Raw genomic sequence first — 16,360 nt, 5'->3', positions numbered from 1 at the left:
GTTCAATCAAAAGTACTGATAAATTGGTTATCAAGTGTCTATAATCGATGTGATGGTGAGAGTACTTAAACAAACTAATCACTTACTGACATAACTTGGCAGACTTCACGGTACATCCTTCTCTAAGCGAGTAGGGGATTCTTTCTATCTGGGTCGCATCTCACAATCACTGGGGGAGTTCGATATAAGATACTGGATTCCTTCCTGGGTACCTTTTTATTTCTTTATGGACGCATTAATTTCATCTGATCAGAATGGCTGTACTCTTTTTGTCCGGCTTCGGATTTCATCAGCTCCAGCGTACTTGCTCTCAGAATATCAGGCAATATCGTTCCTTCATAATGGAGTTGACTCCTTCTCATCTACTTTAAGGATCTTGAAAAATTTTCCCTCCTTTCTATGGCACATGTTCATCTCTCACTTCGAAACTCAGTCTACTTTTGACTGACTGTCTGACCAACTTCTGCACCTCATCTTCATCTTTCCACTTACTCGATTGCCTCTCTCACTAACTTATTAGATCAACGACTTAACTGTTCACCTAAAGCTTATCTACCCCTCATACTGACTACACATTAAACTTAGCCACTTTTCTCCACCGGCTACTCTATCTAAAAAAACTCATTCCTTTCTTTTCTTCTCCAACTTTCATCTTACTGCCCCACTCACTGACACTGACCCACTCTCATCTTACTGCCCAACTCACTGACACTGACTCACTCCCATCTTACTGCCCAACTCACTGACACTCCCTCACTCTCCTTCTGTCCGTCTCCATCCACAAATTTTTCTTCTCAGTTTTCCACGCCTTCCTACAGTGGTTCTCCCAATCTCCTCCTTCCTATATTCATTTTTATCCTTTCATTTGTTGGCAGGTCAGCCAGCCCTGTGGCACGTGATTCACAATACCCCTCTCCTTTTTTATTTCCTACCTGTTAACATCCGTTGAGCTCTTTCATGTAGGCCGAATGCATCAAAACAACTCCTCCTGGGTCATCACAGCTTGTCTCAAAAGCACTACAGACAAACCACAAATGTGTCACTGGAGACCATCGCGTCTATTTTTAGAGGCTTGTGTGTGCGTTTAGCCATATGCGTTTCCGGTGCGTGACCCCTCATAAACTTGTTGCGCCGTACCACCTGCTGGGCTTGCTATAGTATTTTCCGTCAGTTTTCTGTTTTGACGGATGCAAAGCTAATTTTCTGTTTTTCGTTCTTCCTACCTTTTAAGTTTTACAATCCTTACTGGATAATTCGTGTTTATAGAAACTGACGCTATTAACATTTCTCCCAACGGCAAGAATCCAAAAAGGAAAACTAACTTCAGAAGTCAAAAAAATATATTTTATTTTTGTAAGATTTTCAGATCTTACACCTTACTTTCCAGTGATTCAAATCTTTGAGATGGATGCTTTTGAGAAACCAGTTGCCTTCCTTTCTCGAATCGTGACTTCTGATAAACGTGCATACACAATACGCCCTTTTTTCATAAATTGTGAAAGATCACACGGTTTTCTCCATTCTGGCTTTACATTTCGGCACGTGAACAGCCTGTGCAGTCTTTATACAAAATGAGGAAACACGTTACCACCTTAACATTAATAACATGAAGTCACAGTTTTCTTTGCATCTTTTTGCATTTATTCACATTTCTTCTATGACTGTCCTAATACAAAGGCTTGTGTTTCTGTGGCCAGTCTGTGTATTTCTTATACAAGCATTAGAATAGAAAAAAATAAAATAAATAATAATAATAATAATAAAATACATGTTGGTTGCATGTCATAAGGTGTTATTTTCCACTATTAACACAAATGCTAATAATATCAGCAAATATTCTGCACACTTTCTGTTTAAATGTATTCCATCCCCGTAGAAATCTTTTCTCTTATTTCACCATGAACTTTGCACATGCTCTCCATGTTCAAAATTATCCACAAAGCAGCTGAAAATTTATTATGTATTCTCGCCAATCGTGCCTTATTAAAATTCCAGGCATTTTTAAATTTAATTCCAATTTGCTGTTTTTTTCTCAACATTTCCTTACACCTGTTAAGGGCATCTTCAAATTGCCTTTCATTAATAACATGAATACCAACGTATTCAATAATATCATCTTTTTGTTGTTCTTTAAATATCATAACTTCTACACCGTCTCAAGTTTTGACCCTCTTAGACATACCATGGTCCAATTCCGTCTATGCTTTTTTGCACGTATTTCACATTTCGCTAACTGTACATCTCCCACAATAGACTTCTTGTCAGACTTTTTGTTGTGCTCTTTGGTCTCTGAATGTGATCTCTATCCAGGAGCTGTGCTTTTGATAGATTTTCGTTCTAATTCCTTTAGGGGCTCAAAGTGCAATAACACTAGACTGTTCCCAGCTTATGTTACAGTAGTAGGTCTTACGCTCTAAAGTTATGTGGTGTCCTGTTGTACAATTACGTTATAAATGTGTTGTTAAAAGTTTATAATTTATCCTCTTCACAAAAATACTTATAATTGATTATACTCTTACCGTGATACATAAAAAAAGTACAGTGTTTTTATTCTTCTTATAATAATGAATGTACAATGAGTAATGGTGGCAGCATTCTCTCGTACTTCGACTTCTGTTTTTGAGTAATTTCCGATGCCAAGTATGAAATCATTTCACCTAGATTACAGCTAAATGTAAATGATAACAGCACTGCTAATCTGAAAAAAATAACAAAAATAATTTTAAAAAAAAATTGTCTATTTCGCAGAGTTCAAAAATGGCTCCCACACAGAAATAGCACACATTTGATCTCTTATTTCTGCAAGATTATTACCACGAAAATTAATTTTTCTGCTTGCAAGCGGATCATGAAATCCGCGCTGTACTGAACTGCCTTGGAGAGCACAAAAACAGAATTACTTTTGGTTCAGGGATCCCGCGACTTTATTTTAAGGACTTCTAAAATGCATTTTACCAGGTCAGTAAACTACCGAAATCCTTCATCTGCAAATCCCAACAAAGGATTCCCACCCCTCAATCCAGAGTTCATCCTTCCTGTCTTTTTTCCCAACACTGATTCCAAAACTTGGTTTCCTGAATTCTAGGATCTATCCTTAGAATAAGTGATATGAAAAGCAATTATGATTGCTGAAAACATTTGTACATCTTATGTATTTATTTAACTGAAGGTAAAAAACAACTGCTGGATGGTCCTCAAACATGTGTGGGTGCGCATATGGGAATCTTGAGAAAAAGGGTGCGATATAGGTTCACATATTGTTGTTGTAGTAGGGTTTTAGAAGCATAAGTGACTAAGGCCACATTGTTCTGTGTCTATTGTCTGTAAATTGCGTGTGTTCTGAGGTCGATTTTCTGTTTGCTGGACAAAAAACCCGTGTTTACGGGGAAAAAAAAGCATGCTACTCTCGCCTGACTCCAACTAATTCAGCCACGTTGTGAAAAAGTGCCATAAAAATTCCTCCCATCATCGACGAGACTCGGATTCAAGCTTTTCCACCCGGTGTGCGGAGGATGGCGATTCCACCAAATGTATTACCCATGAGGGCCTAGGTTCATACATTAATGAATAATATGAGAAATACTTAATGTATGAAATGAAATATTCGTTTATCCCCTCAGGTCTGGGCAACCTGAGGATTGCTGGCACCCACTGATATTGCACTGCCTACAGTCTAAGATTTGTGTAATCTGGGTTTTTGTCTAAGATTTGTGGAATCTTAGACAAAAACCCAGGGGCTCACATCTGGTGAGTATGGGCTTGGCACACCCAGGGTCCTGAGCTGGATATCATTATTCTTCTATTTCTTGGTGATTCCCTTCTCTCTCTCTCTCTCTCTCTCTCTCTCTCGGGGTGGTTCAGAAATTGTTTTTTTGGCTGGTGCAGCATAAGCCTCGGGCTTCCTTGCACCATATGGCTAATAATAATAATAATAACAATAATAATAATTCACTTTTATTTTGTTATTTTTTTATTATTTTTAAATTAATTTATATATATATATATTTTTGTAAATTTTTTTATTATTATTTTTTTCAATTTATTTTTATTTTTTTATATATTTTTTATTTTATTTTTATTTTATTTGTAATTTTTTTATTTATCTTATTTATTTTTTTATCTTTTTATTTTATTTTATATTTATAATCATTACTTATTTATTATTTTTTTCCTTACTTTTATTTATTATTTTTTCTTTACTTTTATTTATAATTTTTTTTACTATTTTATTTATTATTATTTTTTATTTTTATTTAATTTTACTTCACCTTCATTTATTTATCTATTTATTTATTTTATTACTATTTTTTTACTTTGTATCTATCTATATATATTTTTTTATTATTTCCTTTTATTTTACTTTTTTAATACTGTTTTATTTATTTTTTATTTTTTTCTACCCTTAACTATAAATTTTTATTATTTTATTTTAGTTTACTTTTTTTTAATTAACTTATTTATTTATTTATTTTTTAATTAAATTATAATTTTTTTTAAAATTATGATTTTATTTATTTATTTTTTCTCTATGCTGGTACCCTAAGTTTGGGTAGCTGTGGGTACATGATTTGTTGGCACCCACTGGTATGGCATTTCCTCCGGTGGGTGTGGGACTTCGCCCTCTTCAGGGCAGACAAAGATTGTAATTGTCTATCTCCACTTGGCTAAGGACATATCTAGTTGTGGCCCACCTCCTTGTGGTGTAGACGAGAACCGGGCACGCTTTCCAGGAGATCGCCTGCCCGGTGGCAAAGAGGCCAGAAACAACACCACAACACATAATGTACGCAAACATAACAGTACACGTTTCTGGCCATTCTACAGAGTTTTGTATCATCACAGAGTAACAAGGCAGAGATGAACTAATGTTCCATGAGCAGCCGTACAGAAGATACTATACATACATTCGCTAACTAATGACGTATTTTACTTACGAAGAGAGGACGTCATACAATGCCCATTATCAAGAGATTTTTTACTGCTGAACGTGTGATCTTGAAATATGAGAAACATGTCATAGATCAAGTGGAAATAAAGGAGGAAAGCAACAGTGAGCATTAATCGTTATTGAAGGCTCTTTCCGAATTAAGATAGACTTCGTTGCTGAGAAGTTTTCTTCTATCTCCGATGTGTCTGTACAGTGGAATTTTCTTCCAGATTACAGTACAATTGAATTTTCCTCAAAAACCCAGCGGATTCATTTTGAAACTCACCTGATCACCTTGAGATGGCTTTCTTTGAAGTAAAAAAACAGACACTTTGGTATGGTTAAATTCTGTCACAAAATTAAAAGAATATAACGAAAAAACGCTAACAGCGTACTTATACTGTACGTCAGTGGTTCCTAACTAGTGGGAATCACTGTTGTTCCAACAGTGGTTCCAAAGTTGGTATAATCACCATCCTCCCCACACCAGATGGAAAAGACTTGAGTTATTATTATTATTATTAGCCATAAGGTGGAAGGAAGCCTGAGGCTTATGATGCACCGGCTAAAAAAAATTCTGAGTTAAATCCAGCTCAGGACCCTGGGTATGCCAAACCCATATCAATGAAGCAAGGAATTTTTATACACCTTTTTCACGACACGGCTGATTTAGTCAACAAATCATGATATTATGATCCCTGTAAATGATTACATGTACCATATATTTATTTATCCGTAAATTGAGTGTGTTCTCCGGTCGATTTGCCTGTTTCCTGGATGAAAAACCATATTTCTTGGGAAAAAAACCTTGCTATCTACGCCTGAGATCGACTAATTCTTGATCGAGATCGAGTAAATTTCTTGACAACAAGTTGTAATTCTTCACATACAATGGTTTTTCTGTACAAATTTGTTATTTAATAACAATAATAATAATAATAATAAGAAGAAGAAGAAGAAAAAGAAAAAGAAGAAGAAGAAGACAGAAGATCAAACAGATATCGCATATGCAACAATAAACGACCATCCCGATCATCGTGTCAACCACAGGTATGGTGCCAAAGACGCTACATAACAGCCTAGCAGAAAAGGGTCTCCCAGCGAACACCTACAAGGAACTTCAGAAATTCGCAATCCTGAACATCTGTAGGATAATTAGAGAGTTCCTCGACCAACAGTAACACCAGACACAACAACAACTACCCTGTGTACCTGGTAGCAATACCCGTCACGAGGTGGAACCCCCAATCAGGGAGAAATAATAAAAGCAATAATAATAATAATTTAGGCCTAAGTGGATGTCAGATTCAGTAATGAGACATATGGCAGAGAAGAATGGCAGAGGAGTCTGCTGACGAGGCCACTAGTGACGGTCGTGTTCAAAGCCGCTAAGTGGATTTTTCTTATTTATTGATTTGAAATTATTGTTTTTCTAAAACTTTTGATTTAAATTTAGTAGTATAACATTATTTTGTGATTTTTTGATTAATTTGGTGTATTTATTCTTTACTCGCCTTGTAAAAGTATCGGTAAGGGTTTCCACGTGTTCGTAACTACCGTTACCGTTAGTAACTTTCCCGCCATTGTGATACCGTACTAGACATACCGTAGGTTATATACCGTACTAGATAGCGTTAGTTGAACTTCGTTAGCAGTTAAATTGTACGTTTAAATAAATACATATAACGACTTAGATTACAAACGTAATATAATTAATAACATAACATAATTAATTAATAAATTAATAGAATCATGACTCAGACCAGAGCAGCAAAGCAAAAGGCTCAAGGTAATGGAAGTGCTGTGGCTCAGAGCAGAACTGAGGGGGGCAGTTGTCCTCTGACTCACAGCCTTATAAAATGCACTGTTTGCTTGATGTTTGCAGAGCAATCGGGTACGGGACATGATACTGCCAAGGGGGATGTCTTTGTGTGTGCGCGATGCAAGGAGTGTATCGATATCAGGCAACAACTCGGCGTTCTTGTGGGCCTATATGAGAGCTTGAAGGACAGGGTGGATGCCCTCGAAGAAACTAAATTGAAGGGCCCATCAAGCTCTCAGCTGCCCACATCAACGCCAGAGCTTGCACTTGGGCATCGCGTGACACAGAGACAACCCCTAAGGCAGAATGCGCTGGTCCCGAAGGAACTAGTAGTTGTTGGTGACTTTATTGTCAGGGAAACGGGGAACATGCTTTGTAAAAAAGATAGGTGGAACAGGACCAGGGTATGTCTGCCAGGGGCAGAGGTTGATGACGTTGTAGAGCGAATATCATCTTTTAAGGGCACAAAAGGTGATATAGTTGTACACGTTGGCACTAACGATATTAAGAGTAGGAGACCGGCAGAATTACTTAACAAGTACAGGTCACTGTTGAACAAAAGCCGAGAATTAGGGTTGAATTTAAAAGTGTCTGCAATTCTGCCCAGACACGATAGGAGGGAGTATATGATGAGAGCCTTGTCGATCAATTCGGCCCTGGAAAGATTGTGCAAGGCTCAAAGGGTAGAATTTTTTTCAGCCTGGACTGTACTTGTTAACAGGAGAGATTGCTTCTACAGGGATGGGATACGCTTAAATAGAAAGGGTGCAAGAATATTTGCTGATGCTATCGAGGCAGTGTTAGGTGGGTCGGAAAACTGCTAGCTTTGGGGGAGACAAAGACCAATAGATTGACAGTAGCCACTGGCAGAGGTGAAAGAGATTCTTGCACTGCTTCTATTAGAATGAGCAGAAGCCTGAAAAACAAGATGCATAGTATTTCAGAGACTGCTGGGAGCCATTGCGGTACAAGTAAACACATGGGTTGTGTTAGGGTAGCTAAGAATAGAAACAGGTGCAGGTATATTTGCGTGTACACCAATGCTAGGAGTTTAGTAAATAAATTTGATGAATTTGAGGTATTGCTCAAAACATCGAAGGCAGATATTGTTGGGATATCAGAGACGTGGTGTCACACAGATATAAGGGATGCAGAACTGCAATTTGGGGAGTACAACGTCTACAGAAAGGATAGACAGGATTGAAAGGGAGGAGGGGTTATGCTATTAGTTAAGAAACACATAAAAACCAAGGAAGTGAAGCCAGTCGACATCGCTGGACAGTGCAGTGTGGAGTCAGTTTGGTGTGACATAAGCATTGGGAGATCAAAATTGAGAGTAGGAGTGTGCTATAGGCCTAATGACTCTGATGAGTATAATAAGGAACTGTACAGGGAAATAGAGTGGGCCAGTAAATCAGAGTGTCTTATAATGGGAGATTTTAATTTCCCAGATATTGACTGGAATTTGGGGGCTGGTTACTCACATACTAGCAGGACTTTTGTGGATTTATTGGATGATTGTTTTCTACATCAGCATGTTCGGGAGGCAACTAGAGGGAGTAATACTCTTGATTTGATTATCAGCAGTGATTCTTCATGCATTAAGAATCTGCAGATAAATGAACCACTAGGTGGCAGTGATCACAGTGTGCTGAAGTGGGATTTACTGAAAGAGGTAACTACCATTAGGGGTAAAGGGAAGGGTTATTGCTTCCGTAAAGGCGACTACGATGGACTGAGACAGTATTTAAATTCTGTACAGTGGGACCAACTGATGATGTTACCAACAGCAAACTCAAAATGGGAAGCATTCAAGGAACTAATCTTGGTGGCTACCAGGCTTTACATACCAACTAAGAAATATTGTTCAAGGTTTAGGCCTAAATGGTTGTCAGATGAACTAATGAGGCATATGGCAGAGAAGAAAAATGCATGGGATACATACAAATTAACACATGACACAGAAGCCTATGATAGATACAAGTTGATATGCAACCAAGTTAAAAAGGAGGTTAGGCAGGCGAAGGCAGATTACGAGAAATCCTTGGCAAAGGGATGCAAAGAAAAACAGCAAAGAGTTCTTTACTTATGTAAACTCTAGAAGGAAGGGGATGAATCAGATTGGTCCACTTGATATTGATGGGTCAAGTGTTGATGATCCTGCTCAGGTAGCTAACAAACTAAATGAATGTTTTGCATCGACATTCACACATGAGGAGTTATTCAGCGAGGGGAATGCCAGAGGTGTATTCAACTCTAGCAGTAAGCTACAGAATCTTGAAATAACTGGGAGTAAAGTGGAGGAGAAACTGTTGAAGATAAACACAAGAAAGGCACCCGGGGTGGATGGGATCTATCCAGTTATATTAAAGGAGGCAGCAAAGGAAGTAAGCAAACCCTTAGCCATAATTATGAGAGCTTCCTTGGACTCAGGGGAGGTACCCATAGACTGGAAATGTGCAAATGTGACCCCAATTCACAAAGGAGGATCAAAGGCTGACACAAGTAATTATAGACCTGTGAGCTTAACGTCTGTTCCAGGAAAATTAATGGAGGCACTGGTTAAAGAAGCACTGCAGGATCATTTAGACAAGACTTCAGTTATAGCTCAGACACAGCATGGTTTTGTTAAGGGGAGGTCTTGCCTGACCAACTTGATTGGATACTATGATGCAGTCACAAAAGAACTGGATGCAGGGAATAACTTTGATATTATATACTTGGATCTTAGAAAGGCTTTTGATACTGTTGCACATGGAAGACTGCTACACAAATTGGAGCAGTGTGACATTGGGGGAAAATTGCTGCTATGGATAAAGGGGTGGTTGAGGGTGAGAAGACAGAGTGGTAATCAATGGACACTGCTCATCGTGGACTGATGTTATTAGTGGAGTCCCTCAGGACTCAGTGTTGGGTCCATTATTGTTTTCTGTATTTATAAATGATATTGATGATGGTATATCGGGCTTAATGTCCAAGTTTGCAGACGATACAAAGGTTGGCAGGGTTGTCAAGGACACTACTGACACTATGCTGCTGTAACAGGATCTGGAAAGGTTGAGCAGATGGGCTGAGAGGTGGCAAATGAAGTTTAAAATTGACAAATGTAAAGTACTACACATGGGAAACAGCAACCCCAGAGCAACGTATCAACTCTGTGGTACTACACTGACAGTGGTAGAGAATGAAAGGGACTTGGGGGTGGTTGTGCAGGCAGATATGAAGTTCTCTGAGCAGTGCAGACGGGCTGCAAGAGTAGCTCATGGAGTATTGTCAATGATATACAGGAATTTTTCCAGCAGGGATAAGGAGGTGATTATTCCATTGTATAAGGCGATGGTCAGGCCACACCTAGAGTACTGTATACAGGTCTGGAGGCCTCATTTCAAGAAGGATGTAGAGCTGCTGGAACGAGTACAGAGAAGGGCAACAAGATTAGTGAATGGAACAAAGGGGTGCTCTTATGAAGAAAGGCTTAAGTTTTGCAAATTACAGTGTCTGGAGACTAGGCACCAGCGAGGTGATCTGATAGAGGTATATAAAGCCTTGAATGGTTTAAGCATGCTCAATGCTGATGGGATTCTTCCTCTAGCTCAGAAAAATCACCTGAGAGGGCATAAATTCCAATTGAGGAAAGACAGATGTAGGATAGACGTGCGGAAATTTGCCTTTAGCCAGCGGGTGGTTGGTTGGTGGAACAGACTTCCATCCCTTGTGGTGGAGGTTGATAGCCTAAATAAGTTTAAGGCTCAGCTGGACAGGTATTTTGAACGAACAGAGGGGTGAAGTGGAAGTGGGTTTTTTTTTTTTTTTTTTTTTGGCTGATGCTGCATAAGCTTGCTTTCTTGCATCAAATGCCTCTACTAATGCTAATGCTAATGCTAAGAAAAATGCATGGGATAATATAAATTTACACGTGACACGGAAGCCTATGATAGATATAGGCTGGTCCGTAATCAAGTCACACAGGCAAAGGCAGATTACGAGAAATCTTTGGAAGAAAAACAGCAAAGAGTTCTTTACTCTAGGAAGAAGGGGATGAATCAGATTGGTCCATTTGACATCGATGGTTCAACTGTTGATGATCCTGATTAGGCAGCTAACAAACTAAATGAGTATTTTGCATCTACATTCACATAAGGAGTTATTCAGGGAGTCATTCACTGCCATTAAATTCTGGCAGTGAGCTAGATGATTTTTTAATAACTCAGAGCAAAGTTGAGGAGAACTTGTTGAAGATAAATATAAGCATGACATCTGGAGTGGATGGGATTTATCCAATTACATCAAAGGAGGCAGCAAAGGGAAGTAAGCCCTTAGCCATTATTATGAGAGCTTCCTTGGACTCAGGTAGGTAGCCATGGACTGGAGATCTGCAAATATGACTCCAATTCACAAAGGAGGATCAAAGGGCGACAAAAGTAATTACAGACCTGATAGTTTAACTTCTGTTAAAAGGAAATTAATGGAGGTACTAGTTATAGAAACATTGCACGATCATCTAGACGAGATTTCAGTTATAGCTCGGACACAGCATGAGTTTGTTAAGGGGAAGTCTTGTCTGACCAATTTGATTGGACACTATAGTGTAGTCATGAAGGAACTGGATGCAAAGAATAATTTTGATATCATATATTTGGATCTTAGAAAGGCCTTTGATGCTGTTGCACATGGAAGACTGCTGCACAAATTGGAGCAGTGTGGCATTTGTGGCAGATCGTTGCTATGGGTAAAAGGGATGGTTGAGTGTGAGAAGACAGAGTGTGATAATCATTGGACACTGCTCTTCGTGGACTAATGTTATTAGTGGAATCCCCCATGGATCAGTGTTGGGTCCATTGTTGTTTTCAGTATTTATGACTGTTATGGATGATGGTATATCATCCTTGATGTCCAAGTTTGCAGACGATACGAAGTTAGGCACGGTTGTTAATGACACTAATGACAGTACGCTGCTGCAACCAAAGCCGGATTTACATATAACCTAAATAAGCTATAGCTTAGGGCCTCACTCTATCTTAAAATAATCCTTTTTTAATGTGACATGTGAACTGTTACCGAGAAGGGCCTCATACATGTTGAAGCTTAGCGCCACAACAAGTATAAATCCGGCCCTGCCTGTAACAGGATCTAGAAAAGTTGAGCAGATTGACTGAGAGGTGGGAATTGAAGTTTAACATTGAAAAATGTAAAATACTGCATATGGAAGCAGTAACCCCAGAGTAACGTATCAAGTTTGTAGTACTACACTGACAGTGGTAGAGAATGAAAAGGAACAGGGGGTAATTGTGCAAGCAGATATGAAGTTTTCTGAGCAGTGCAGACGGTCTGCAAGTGTAGCTCATGATGTCTTCTCAATGATATGCAGGAATTTTTTAGCAGGGATAAGGAGATGATTATCCCCTTGTATAAGGCAGTAGTCAGGCCACACCTTGAGTACTGTATACATGTCTGGTGGTCTCATTTTAAGAAGGATGTAGAGCTGCTGGAACGAGTACAGAGAAGGGCAACAATATTAGTGAATGAAACAAAAGGATTGCTTTTACGATGAAAGGCTTAAGGTTTGCAAATTACAGTGTCTGGAGACTAGGCATCAGCGAGGTGATCTGATTGAGGTGTATAAACCCTTGAATTGTTTCAGCATGCAAAATGCTGATGGGATTCTTCCTCTTGTTCAGAATAATCGCCTGACGGGCATAAATTCAAATTTGGGAAAGACAGTTGTAGGATAGATGTGCGGCAGTTTGCCTTTAGCCAGCGGGTGATTGATTGCTGGAAGAGACTTCCATCTGTCATTGTAGAAGTTGATAGCTTAAACAGATTCTAGGAAGAACTAGACATACATTTGGACGTGTGTGTGTGTGTGTAATAACGAAACGATGGCTTTTCAAGAAAATGTTGATGTCATTTTCCCCAGAAATTAATATTTTGTTATGTCTTCCTTGTTTGAAAAGAATCAGTTCGATTACTGTATTACTTTGTTGTATTACTATATTTCTATACAATAAGATCGATAAATACTTTAATAGGAACTGACTCAGAAAAAAAAGGAAAAAGCGTTATAAGTGAAACCCCCGTTTTTATGGTGTCTATTTTTTCAGTTTTCACCAATATTTTGAGAAATAACTGATTTTTCTATTATCCATACCCTCCAAAAATTTGTCTGGTTTTTCCTTGAATTTATTGAAACCATCCACTTCCACATCAACAGATGGAAGCCTGTTCCAACAACTAACCTCTCGCTTGGCCGAAGGCAAACTTCCATACATCTATACATTCATACTTCCTCAACTTAAATTTATGCCCCCTGATGTGTGTAACCTCAGCAACAGAAAGAATATCATTCACATTCAGCTTACTAAATCCATTCAAGTTCTAAAATAACTCAATCAGATAATTCCACAAGTACCTAGTCTCCAGATACTGCAATTTGCAAAACTGAAGCCTCTCTAGGTAAAAAAAAAAAAAAAATGTCATGCTAGGGTCACCCGGAATATATTCATCTGCCCATTGTATATTATGTTTATGAATTGCGTGTGTTCTCTGGTCGATTTGCCTGTTTTGCCATACGAAAAACCAGAGTTTCCGGGGAGAGGGTGGGAAACTTTGCTATAAACACTGAGACCGGCTAACTCAGCCACGGAGTGAAAAAAAAACCATTAAAGTTCCTCGCGTCATTGACGAGAATCGACCCCGGGCCTTTTCCACCCAGTGTGGGAAGGACGGTGAGATGCCACTCTGCTACACGCGCAGATCCTTTCTAGGTAAGAGCACCATTTTGTCCCCTTCACCATTCTGATTGCAATTTTCTGCGCTCGTTCCAGCAGATCTACATCCTTTCTAAAGTGAGGACTCCGGGACTGTAAACAATACTCTAGATGCGGCCTAACTATGACCTTGTACAAAGGCATAATCATAATCACCTCCTTATCCCTACTAGCAATGTTTCTGTATATCATTGACAAATCCCCATCATTTGTCCTAGCACATGTCTGCATTACTCGAGAATTTCATGTCTGACTAAACAATTATCCCCCAGTTTTTTACATTTTCTACTACCCTCAATATAGTACCACACAGTTGATAATTTAATCTGAGATTACTGCTACCCATATGCAGTACCTTGCATTTGTCAATGTTAAATTTGAACTGCCATTTCTCAGCCCATCCACTTAATTTTACTAATTCTTTTTTCAGTAGTATACCATCATTACTGTCGTTAACCACTCTGCCAAACTTGGTATCATCTGCAAACTTTGCTTTGACATTAAGCCTGATATACCTTCATCAATATCATTAATAAATATTGAAAACAACAATAGACCAAGCACTGAACCCCGGCCAACTCGACTGATAATATTAGTCCACGAAGAGCAGTGTCCATTGATAAACACTCACACTTCTTCCACCTAACCATCCGGTTATCCATGGCAGTAACTTGTCCTCAATGCCACATTGCTCCAGTTTATACAGAAGTCTTTTTTGGGCAAGTGTCAAAAGCAATGCAGAAATCCAAGAATATGATATCAAAATTATTTTTTTGCATCCAATTCCTTGGTTACTGCATCATAGTAACCTATGAAATTGGTGATATAAGACCTTACCAAATCCATGTGTGACTTCAGTATAATTGCATTTCTATCCAGATAGGCCTGCATTACTTCTTTAACTAGTGACTCCATTATTTTGCTTGGAACAGACGTTAAGCTAACATGTCAGTTTAGATAAGAGGTCTAATTACTCGCGGAACCTTTTGATTTCCCTTTATGAATTAGAAATACATTCGCACTTCTCCAGGTCAAAGGGACCTCACCTGAATCCAAGGATGCTCTCATAATTATGGCCAGGGGTTTGCTCACCTCCTTTTCTGCCTACCTTAATATGATTGGATAGATTTTCAACTTCAACAATTTCTCTTCCACTTTCCTTTCAGTTACCACAAAGTAATTTTTTTTCAAATTTTACAGTAATAAAGAAATAATTTTATATTATACTGAACAAAAATTTTAAATAGGAATAATATTTAATACATTAATCAACAATGCTGTTTAACAATTGCAGTCATCTAATAAAAATAGGAACATGAATAAATAATAATAGGAACCAATAATCACAAACAATACAGATATTATTTAAAGTGAGTATAACGTAATTCAGACTGCAGTAATTCAGACACAGCATGGGTTTGTTAAGTGAAAGTCTTGCCTGACAAATTTGATAGGACATTATGATGTGGTTACAAAGGAACTGGATGCAAAAAAATAATTTTGATATCATATATTTGGATTTCAGGAAAGCTTTTGACATTGTTGCGCATGGAAGACTATTGTACAAATTGGAGCGGAATGGTATTAAGGGTAAGTTGCTACAATGGATAAAAGGATGGTTGAGTGGAAGAAGACAGAGGGTGGTAATCAATGGGTGCTGCTCTTTGTGGACTAATGTTATTAGTGGAGTCCCACAGGGTTCGGTGTTGGGTCCTCTGTTGTTTTGTATATTTATCAATGATATTGATGAAGGTATATCAGGCTTAATGTCGAAGTCTGCAGATGATACAAAGGTTGCAGGGTTAGTAATGGCAGTGTGCTACTGCAACAGGATCTAGATAATTTGGGCAGATGGGCTAAGAAGTGAAAACTGAAGTTTAACATTGACAAATGCAAGTACTGCAGATGGGTAGAAGTAACCCCAGAGAAACGTACCAACTGTGTGGTACTACATTTAAGGTGGTAGAAAATGAAAAAGACCTGGGAGTAATTGTGCAGTCAGATATGAAGTTTTCTGAGCAATGCAGACAGGCTGCCAGGGCAGGTCATGGGATTTTATCAATGATATATAGGAATTTTGCCAGCAGGGAAAAGGGGGCGATTGTCCCTCTGTATAAGGCAATGGTCAGGCCACGCCTTGAGTACTTCGTACAGGTCTGGAGGCCTCATTTTAGGAAGGATGTAGATGTGCTTGAGCGTGTACAGAGAAGGGCAACAAGATTGGTGAGGGGAATGAATGGATCCTCTTATCAAGAGAGGCTTAAGTTCTGTAAATTGCAGTGGCTGGAGACTAGGCACCTGTGGGGTGATCGGATTGAGGTGTATAAGGCCTTGAATGGGTTGAGCACGCTGAATTCCGATGGGATCCTTCCACTTGTTCAGATTACGAACCTAAGGGGACATAAATTCAAATTAAGAAAAGACAGATGTAGAATAGATGTGCGGAAATTTTCCTTTAGCCAGCGGGTGGATAATTGCTAGAACAAACTTCCATCTGTCGTTGTGGAAGTTGATAGGTTAAATAAATTTAAGGAGGAACTGGACAGCATTTGGAGGGAATGGTGCGATTTTTTTTTTTTTTTTTTTTTCGGCTGATGCTGCATAAGCTCATACACTTGCTTTCTTACATCACATGGCACTACTACTACTACTACTACTATTCTATAACTGTCTTTTCCTCAATTTGAATTTATGCCTCTCAGGTTCATAATCTCAGCAAATGGAAGAATCCCATTAGTATTGAGCTGTCTCAAACCATTCAAAGCCTTATACAACTCAGTCAGGTCACCTCGGAGGTGCCTAGTCTTCAGACGCTGCAATTTGCAGAACTTAAGCCTTTCTTGG

Source organism: Mastigoproctus giganteus, chromosome 3, assembly GCF_048544385.1.
Source record: "Mastigoproctus giganteus isolate SK-2022 chromosome 3, ASM4854438v1, whole genome shotgun sequence".
Taxonomy (NCBI): Eukaryota; Metazoa; Arthropoda; class Arachnida; order Uropygi; family Thelyphonidae; genus Mastigoproctus; species Mastigoproctus giganteus.
Note: the sequence above shows the minus strand (reverse complement) of the source record.